Source organism: Micropterus salmoides, unplaced genomic scaffold (genome assembly GCF_014851395.1).
Source record: "Micropterus salmoides isolate LMB-PRFRI ecotype aquatic unplaced genomic scaffold, ASM1485139v1 Ms_hic_scaffold_3355, whole genome shotgun sequence".
In the NCBI taxonomy this organism is placed as follows: domain Eukaryota; kingdom Metazoa; phylum Chordata; class Actinopteri; order Centrarchiformes; family Centrarchidae; genus Micropterus; species Micropterus salmoides.
Window position 1 is genome coordinate 27,707 of NW_024042657.1, and position 8,716 is coordinate 36,422.

Consider the following 8,716-nt stretch of genomic DNA (forward strand, 5'->3'; position numbering starts at 1 on the left):
GATCAGCATCTTGATATGCCACACCTGTGAGGTGGATGGATTATCTTGGAAAAGGAGAAATGCTCACTGACACAGATTTTGACAGATTTGTGAACAATATTTGAGAGAAATAGGCCCTTTGTGTACATAGAGAAAGTATTAGATCTTTGAGTTCAGCTCATGATGAATGGCGGCAAAAACAAAAGTTTTGCGTGTATAAGTTTGTTCAGTGAATTTCTGCTCAGAGTAGACGTGGACATAGGGGCATGTTTCCGCCCGGTTTCGAACCGGGGCCCTTTCGCGTGTTAGGCGAACGTGATAACCACTACACTACGGAAACTGCTGAAGACTGCGCGAAGGTCGGGGTTCGATTCCCCGACGGGAGAGTTCAGTTCTCTAGCAGCTGCTGATTATTCACCAAGAAAGACAAAAGTAATACAGCAGCATGGAGGACGTCCATCTGTCTGGGTGAGGATGGGGTTACCTTACCTAATAACAAGAGGACATTGACAAAGCGTATGAGTGAAGTTGTAAGTCCATGTCTTTATTAACAAGTTCTACTTTATGTGTACACAGTAGTATACATTGTGCGGTTGTCTGATAGTTTGGCCGAGTACAGTTTGACTTTAATCCTGAGACGAGAGACCAAAGAGCAGTGTTTCTGCACAGTTTCGAACTGGGACCCTTTCCTATATGAGGCGAACGTGACAGTTTCAGGATATTGATGTGACAAACCCTTGTTTTCGCGCTTCCTGTTCGGGTTACTGATTACATCTGTGTTGCTACGTTTTTGCCGTCTTTGAATTTTACACTAACAGCAATGAGCAAACATCTGGAACATAAACATCATAAAAGAGCAGGTCTAGACCATACTCTATGATGCTATTTACAGAAGCCCAACAGTTCCCACCAAGAGCAAGCACTAGGCGACAGAGGCAAGGAAAAACTTCCTTTTAAGAGGCAGAAACCTCAAGCAGAACCATGGCTCAGGGTGGGCGGCCATCTGCCTCGACCGTATGGGATGAAGGAGAGAGAGGGAGAGAGAGAGAGAGAGAGAGGGGGAGAGAGAGGGAGAGGGCAGAAGAGGAACACGGAGAAAAAGAGAGGGATGGAAGGAGAGAGAGGGGAGGGAGGCAGCCTACACAATATACACACACAGAGGTACAGACAGTAAAGGCGATGTTGCTATAGACTAAATGAAAAAGGGTACAGATATTTATAGTAGTGTTAATGATAACAATCGTAATGTTAATGATTATAATAACAATAATAATAATAGGACTAGTAACAATAGTCGTTGCAGCAGAGGGCGCCGAGCAGGAACACGGGGGCAGCAGGTGACCCGCAGCCACAGATCCAGACTCCACAGCTCCAGAGCCAGAAAACCTGCAGGAAGTGATAGCAGGAGAGAGGAGAGGGACGAGAAAGCACAAGACTATCTTTAAGATAAGATGGTGCCTGACCATTAAGGGCTTTGTAGGTAAGAAGAATGATTTTAAATTCTATTCTGGATTTTACTGGAAGCCAATGCAAAGAAGCTAAAACGGGAGAAATATGATCTCTTTTCCTGGTTCCTGTCAGAACACGTGCTGCAGCATTCTGGATCAGCTGAAGAGTCTTAATGGACTTTTTCGAGCAGCCTGATAATAAGGAATTGCAGTAATCCAGCCTAGAAGTAACAAATGCATGGACTAGTTTTTCTGCATCATTTTTAGACAGGATGTTCCTGATTTTCGCAATATTACGTAGCTGAAAAAAGGCGGTCCTTGAAATTTGCTTAATGTGAGACTTAAACGACATGTCCTGATCAAAGATAACTCCAAGATTGCTCACAGTGGTGCTGTTTGACTTTAATCCTGAGACGAGAGACCAAAGGGCAGTGTTTCTGCCCAGTTTCGAACTGGGGACCTTTCGCGTGTGAGGCGAACGTGATAACCACTACACTACAGAAACGGACGGCTGCCAGCCCTCACACAAGTGCACCTTACTGCGTTCTTTTTTGAACTGCAGCGTTCGTGGGATCATCACGGGTGGTAGACAGTTTCAGGATATTGATGTGACAAACCCGTGTTTTCGCGCTTCCTGTTCGGGTTACTGATTACATCTGTGTTGCTGCGTTTTTGCCGTCTTTGAATTTTACACTAACAGCAATGAGCAAACATCTGGAGAGCGGAAGCAATACGCTCAAAAGTTCGGAGTCCTCTTCGTTTTCTCGAAACACTGGCACTAAAGAAATGTACTGGCTGATATCAAACGAACTGGGATGTAGACAAGCGGAAATACAGGGCGTGCTTGCGGTGACGCGGTAGTCCTCGCTAGTATAAGACAGTGGGATGTATCTCAGCGTGACTCTACCCTTTCCTTGAGAAAGAGGAGTTCCAGCCTATTGCCATTGGTCCTATTGTCACCTTCCTTCCGTTGACATGGTGCGGTCCGCTTTACTGATGATGTGACCGAGCCGTTTGATATACTGAACAAAATTATAAACGCAGCACTTTTGTTTTTGCCCCCATTCATCATGAGCTGAACTCAAAGATCTAATACTTTCTCTATGTACACAAAGGGCCTATTTCTCTCAAATACAACAAATCTGTCAAAATCTGTGTTAGTGAGCACTTCTCCTTTGCCGAGATAATCCATCCACCTCACAGGTGTGGCATATCGAGATGCTGATCAGACAAGCATGGGTATTGCACAGGTGTGCCTTTGGCTGGCCACAATAAAAGGACACTCGATAATGTGCAGTTTCACTGTATTGAGGGGGCGGGGTTCCCAAAACCAGTCAGTATCTGGTGTGTACATACATGCTGTCTGCCATCTGCCCTGTACAGTGAAAACTCGGATTGATCCGTGAAGAGAACACCTCTCCAAAGTGCCAGGCGCCATCGAATGTGAGCATTTGCCCACTCAAGTCGGTTACGACGACGAGGACGACGAGCATGCAGATGAGCTTCCCTGAGACGGTTCCTGACAGTTTGTGCAGAAATTCTTTGACGATCTTGGAGGTGAAGATGCTGGATGTGGAGGTCCTGGGATGGTGTGGTTACACGTGCTCTGCGGTTGTGAGGCCAGTTGGCTGTACTGCCAAATTCTCTGAAATTCCTTTGGAGATGGCTTATGGTAGAGAAATGAACACTCAATTCACGGGCCACCGCTCTGGTGGACATTCCTGCAGCCAGCATGCCAGTTGCACGCTCCCTCAAAGATTTTCGACATCTGTGGCATTGTTCTGTGTGATGGAACTGCAAATTTTCGAGTTGGCCTTTTATTGTGGCCAGCCTAAGGCACACATGTGCAATACCCATGCTGTCTGATCAGCATCTTGATATGCCACACCTGTGAGGTGGATGGATTATCTTGGAAAAGGAGAAATGCTCACTGACACAGATTTTGACAGATTTGTGAACAATATTTGAGAGAAATAGGCCCTTTGTGTACATAGAGAAAGTATTAGATCTTTGAGTTCAGCTCATGATGAATGGCGGCAAAAACAAAAGTTTTGCGTGTATAAGTTTGTTCAGTGAATTTCTGCTCAGAGTAGACGTGGACATAGGGGCATGTTTCCGCCCGGTTTCGAACCGGGGCCCTTTCGCGTGTTAGGCGAACGTGATAACCACTACACTACGGAAACTGCTGAAGACTGCGCGAAGGTCGGGGTTCGATTCCCCGACGGGAGAGTTCAGTTCTCTAGCAGCTGCTGATTATTCACCAAGAAAGACAAAAGTAATACAGCAGCATGGAGGACGTCCATCTGTCTGGGTGAGGATGGGGTTACCTTACCTAATAACAAGAGGACATTGACAAAGCGTATGAGTGAAGTTGTAAGTCCATGTCTTTATTAACAAGTTCTACTTTATGTGTACACAGTAGTATACATTGTGCGGTTGTCTGATAGTTTGGCCGAGTACAGTTTGACTTTAATCCTGAGACGAGAGACCAAAGAGCAGTGTTTCTGCACAGTTTCGAACTGGGACCCTTTCCTATATGAGGCGAACGTGACAGTTTCAGGATATTGATGTGACAAACCCTTGTTTTCGCGCTTCCTGTTCGGGTTACTGATTACATCTGTGTTGCTACGTTTTTGCCGTCTTTGAATTTTACACTAACAGCAATGAGCAAACATCTGGAACATAAACATCATAAAAGAGCAGGTCTAGACCATACTCTATGATGCTATTTACAGAAGCCCAACAGTTCCCACCAAGAGCAAGCACTAGGCGACAGAGGCAAGGAAAAACTTCCTTTTAAGAGGCAGAAACCTCAAGCAGAACCATGGCTCAGGGTGGGCGGCCATCTGCCTCGACCGTATGGGTGAAGGAGAGAGAGGGAGAGAGAGAGAGGGGGGGGGAGAGAGGGAGAGGGCAGAAGAGGAACACGGAGAAAAAGAGAGGGATGGAAGGAGAGAGAGGGGAGGGAGGCAGCCTACACAATATACACACACAGAGGTACAGACAGTAAAGGCGATGTTGCTATAGACTAAATGAAAAAGGGTACAGATATTTATAGTAGTGTTAATGATAACAATCGTAATGTTAATGATTATAATAACAATAATAATAATAGGACTAGTAACAATAGTCGTTGCAGCAGAGGGCGCCGAGCAGGAACACGGGGGCAGCAGGTGACCCGCAGCCACAGATCCAGACTCCACAGCTCCAGAGCCAGAAAACCTGCAGGAAGTGATAGCAGGAGAGAGGAGAGGGACGAGAAAGCACAAGACTATCTTTAAGATAAGATGGTGCCTGACCATTAAGGGCTTTGTAGGTAAGAAGAATGATTTTAAATTCTATTCTGGATTTTACTGGAAGCCAATGCAAAGAAGCTAAAACGGGAGAAATATGATCTCTTTTCCTGGTTCCTGTCAGAACACGTGCTGCAGCATTCTGGATCAGCTGAAGAGTCTTAATGGACTTTTTCGAGCAGCCTGATAATAAGGAATTGCAGTAATCCAGCCTAGAAGTAACAAATGCATGGACTAGTTTTTCTGCATCATTTTTAGACAGGATGTTCCTGATTTTCGCAATATTACGTAGCTGAAAAAAGGCGGTCCTTGAAATTTGCTTAATGTGAGACTTAAACGACATGTCCTGATCAAAGATAACTCCAAGATTGCTCACAGTGGTGCTGTTTGACTTTAATCCTGAGACGAGAGACCAAAGGGCAGTGTTTCTGCCCAGTTTCGAACTGGGGACCTTTCGCGTGTGAGGCGAACGTGATAACCACTACACTACAGAAACGGACGGCTGCCAGCCCTCACACAAGTGCACCTTACTGCGTTCTTTTTTGAACTGCAGCGTTCGTGGGATCATCACGGGTGGTAGACAGTTTCAGGATATTGATGTGACAAACCCGTGTTTTCGCGCTTCCTGTTCGGGTTACTGATTACATCTGTGTTGCTGCGTTTTTGCCGTCTTTGAATTTTACACTAACAGCAATGAGCAAACATCTGGAGAGCGGAAGCAATACGCTCAAAAGTTCGGAGTCCTCTTCGTTTTCTCGAAACACTGGCACTAAAGAAATGTACTGGCTGATATCAAACGAACTGGGATGTAGACAAGCGGAAATACAGGGCGTGCTTGCGGTGACGCGGTAGTCCTCGCTAGTATAAGACAGTGGGATGTATCTCAGCGTGACTCTACCCTTTCCTTGAGAAAGAGGAGTTCCAGCCTATTGCCATTGGTCCTATTGTCACCTTCCTTCCGTTGACATGGTGCGGTCCGCTTTACTGATGATGTGACCGAGCCGTTTGATATACTGAACAAAATTATAAACGCAGCACTTTTGTTTTTGCCCCCATTCATCATGAGCTGAACTCAAAGATCTAATACTTTCTCTATGTACACAAAGGGCCTATTTCTCTCAAATACAACAAATCTGTCAAAATCTGTGTTAGTGAGCACTTCTCCTTTGCCGAGATAATCCATCCACCTCACAGGTGTGGCATATCGAGATGCTGATCAGACAAGCATGGGTATTGCACAGGTGTGCCTTTGGCTGGCCACAATAAAAGGACACTCGATAATGTGCAGTTTCACTGTATTGAGGGGGCGGGGTTCCCAAAACCAGTCAGTATCTGGTGTGTACATACATGCTGTCTGCCATCTGCCCTGTACAGTGAAAACTCGGATTGATCCGTGAAGAGAACACCTCTCCAAAGTGCCAGGCGCCATCGAATGTGAGCATTTGCCCACTCAAGTCGGTTACGACGACGAGGACGACGAGCATGCAGATGAGCTTCCCTGAGACGGTTCCTGACAGTTTGTGCAGAAATTCTTTGACGATCTTGGAGGTGAAGATGCTGGATGTGGAGGTCCTGGGATGGTGTGGTTACACGTGCTCTGCGGTTGTGAGGCCAGTTGGCTGTACTGCCAAATTCTCTGAAATTCCTTTGGAGATGGCTTATGGTAGAGAAATGAACACTCAATTCACGGGCCACCGCTCTGGTGGACATTCCTGCAGCCAGCATGCCAGTTGCACGCTCCCTCAAAGATTTTCGACATCTGTGGCATTGTTCTGTGTGATGGAACTGCAAATTTTCGAGTTGGCCTTTTATTGTGGCCAGCCTAAGGCACACATGTGCAATACCCATGCTGTCTGATCAGCATCTTGATATGCCACACCTGTGAGGTGGATGGATTATCTTGGAAAAGGAGAAATGCTCACTGACACAGATTTTGACAGATTTGTGAACAATATTTGAGAGAAATAGGCCCTTTGTGTACATAGAGAAAGTATTAGATCTTTGAGTTCAGCTCATGATGAATGGCGGCAAAAACAAAAGTTTTGCGTGTATAAGTTTGTTCAGTGAATTTCTGCTCAGAGTAGACGTGGACATAGGGGCATGTTTCCGCCCGGTTTCGAACCGGGGCCCTTTCGCGTGTTAGGCGAACGTGATAACCACTACACTACGGAAACTGCTGAAGACTGCGCGAAGGTCGGGGTTCGATTCCCCGACGGGAGAGTTCAGTTCTCTAGCAGCTGCTGATTATTCACCAAGAAAGACAAAAGTAATACAGCAGCATGGAGGACGTCCATCTGTCTGGGTGAGGATGGGGTTACCTTACCTAATAACAAGAGGACATTGACAAAGCGTATGAGTGAAGTTGTAAGTCCATGTCTTTATTAACAAGTTCTACTTTATGTGTACACAGTAGTATACATTGTGCGGTTGTCTGATAGTTTGGCCGAGTACAGTTTGACTTTAATCCTGAGACGAGAGACCAAAGAGCAGTGTTTCTGCACAGTTTCGAACTGGGACCCTTTCCTATATGAGGCGAACGTGACAGTTTCAGGATATTGATGTGACAAACCCTTGTTTTCGCGCTTCCTGTTCGGGTTACTGATTACATCTGTGTTGCTACGTTTTTGCCGTCTTTGAATTTTACACTAACAGCAATGAGCAAACATCTGGAACATAAACATCATAAAAGAGCAGGTCTAGACCATACTCTATGATGCTATTTACAGAAGCCCAACAGTTCCCACCAAGAGCAAGCACTAGGCGACAGAGGCAAGGAAAAACTTCCTTTTAAGAGGCAGAAACCTCAAGCAGAACCATGGCTCAGGGTGGGCGGCCATCTGCCTCGACCGTATGGGATGAAGGAGAGAGAGGGAGAGAGAGAGAGAGAGAGAGGGGGAGAGAGAGGGAGAGGGCAGAAGAGGAACACGGAGAAAAAGAGAGGGATGGAAGGAGAGAGAGGGGAGGGAGGCAGCCTACACAATATACACACACAGAGGTACAGACAGTAAAGGCGATGTTGCTATAGACTAAATGAAAAAGGGTACAGATATTTATAGTAGTGTTAATGATAACAATCGTAATGTTAATGATTATAATAACAATAATAATAATAGGACTAGTAACAATAGTCGTTGCAGCAGAGGGCGCCGAGCAGGAACACGGGGGCAGCAGGTGACCCGCAGCCACAGATCCAGACTCCACAGCTCCAGAGCCAGAAAACCTGCAGGAAGTGATAGCAGGAGAGAGGAGAGGGACGAGAAAGCACAAGACTATCTTTAAGATAAGATGGTGCCTGACCATTAAGGGCTTTGTAGGTAAGAAGAATGATTTTAAATTCTATTCTGGATTTTACTGGAAGCCAATGCAAAGAAGCTAAAACGGGAGAAATATGATCTCTTTTCCTGGTTCCTGTCAGAACACGTGCTGCAGCATTCTGGATCAGCTGAAGAGTCTTAATGGACTTTTTCGAGCAGCCTGATAATAAGGAATTGCAGTAATCCAGCCTAGAAGTAACAAATGCATGGACTAGTTTTTCTGCATCATTTTTAGACAGGATGTTCCTGATTTTCGCAATATTACGTAGCTGAAAAAAGGCGGTCCTTGAAATTTGCTTAATGTGAGACTTAAACGACATGTCCTGATCAAAGATAACTCCAAGATTGCTCACAGTGGTGCTGTTTGACTTTAATCCTGAGACGAGAGACCAAAGGGCAGTGTTTCTGCCCAGTTTCGAACTGGGGACCTTTCGCGTGTGAGGCGAACGTGATAACCACTACACTACAGAAACGGACTGCTGCCAGCCCTCACACAAGTGCACCTTACTGCGTTCTTTTTTGAACTGCACGTTCGGGATCATCACGGGTGGTAGACAGTTTCAGGATATTGATGTGACAAACCCGTGTTTTCGCGCTTCCTGTTCGGGTTACTGATTACATCTGTGTTGCTGCGTTTTGCCGTCTTTGAATTTTACACTAACAGCAATGAGCAAACATCTGG

General features: G+C 45.7%; 6 non-coding genes across 6 annotated transcripts; all 6 read right to left on the reverse strand.

Moving 5' to 3' along the window:
- Nucleotides 1–246: 246 nt before the first annotated feature.
- On the reverse strand, nt 247–319 carry trnav-aac. The gene has a single exon. It is a non-coding gene; the product is annotated as a tRNA-Val (tRNA).
- Nucleotides 320–1,859: 1,540 nt separating this feature from the next.
- trnav-cac lies at nt 1,860–1,932 on the reverse strand. Its single transcript has one exon. It is a non-coding gene; the product is annotated as a tRNA-Val (tRNA).
- A 1,605-nt stretch (nt 1,933–3,537) lies between these two features.
- On the reverse strand, nt 3,538–3,610 carry trnav-aac. Its single transcript has one exon. It is a non-coding gene; the product is annotated as a tRNA-Val (tRNA).
- Nucleotides 3,611–5,143: 1,533 nt separating this feature from the next.
- Nucleotides 5,144–5,216, reverse strand: trnav-cac. The gene has a single exon. It is a non-coding gene; the product is annotated as a tRNA-Val (tRNA).
- A 1,605-nt stretch (nt 5,217–6,821) lies between these two features.
- Nucleotides 6,822–6,894, reverse strand: trnav-aac. The gene has a single exon. It is a non-coding gene; the product is annotated as a tRNA-Val (tRNA).
- Nucleotides 6,895–8,434: 1,540 nt separating this feature from the next.
- trnav-cac lies at nt 8,435–8,507 on the reverse strand. The gene has a single exon. It is a non-coding gene; the product is annotated as a tRNA-Val (tRNA).
- Between the last annotated feature and the right edge of the window lie 209 nt (nt 8,508–8,716).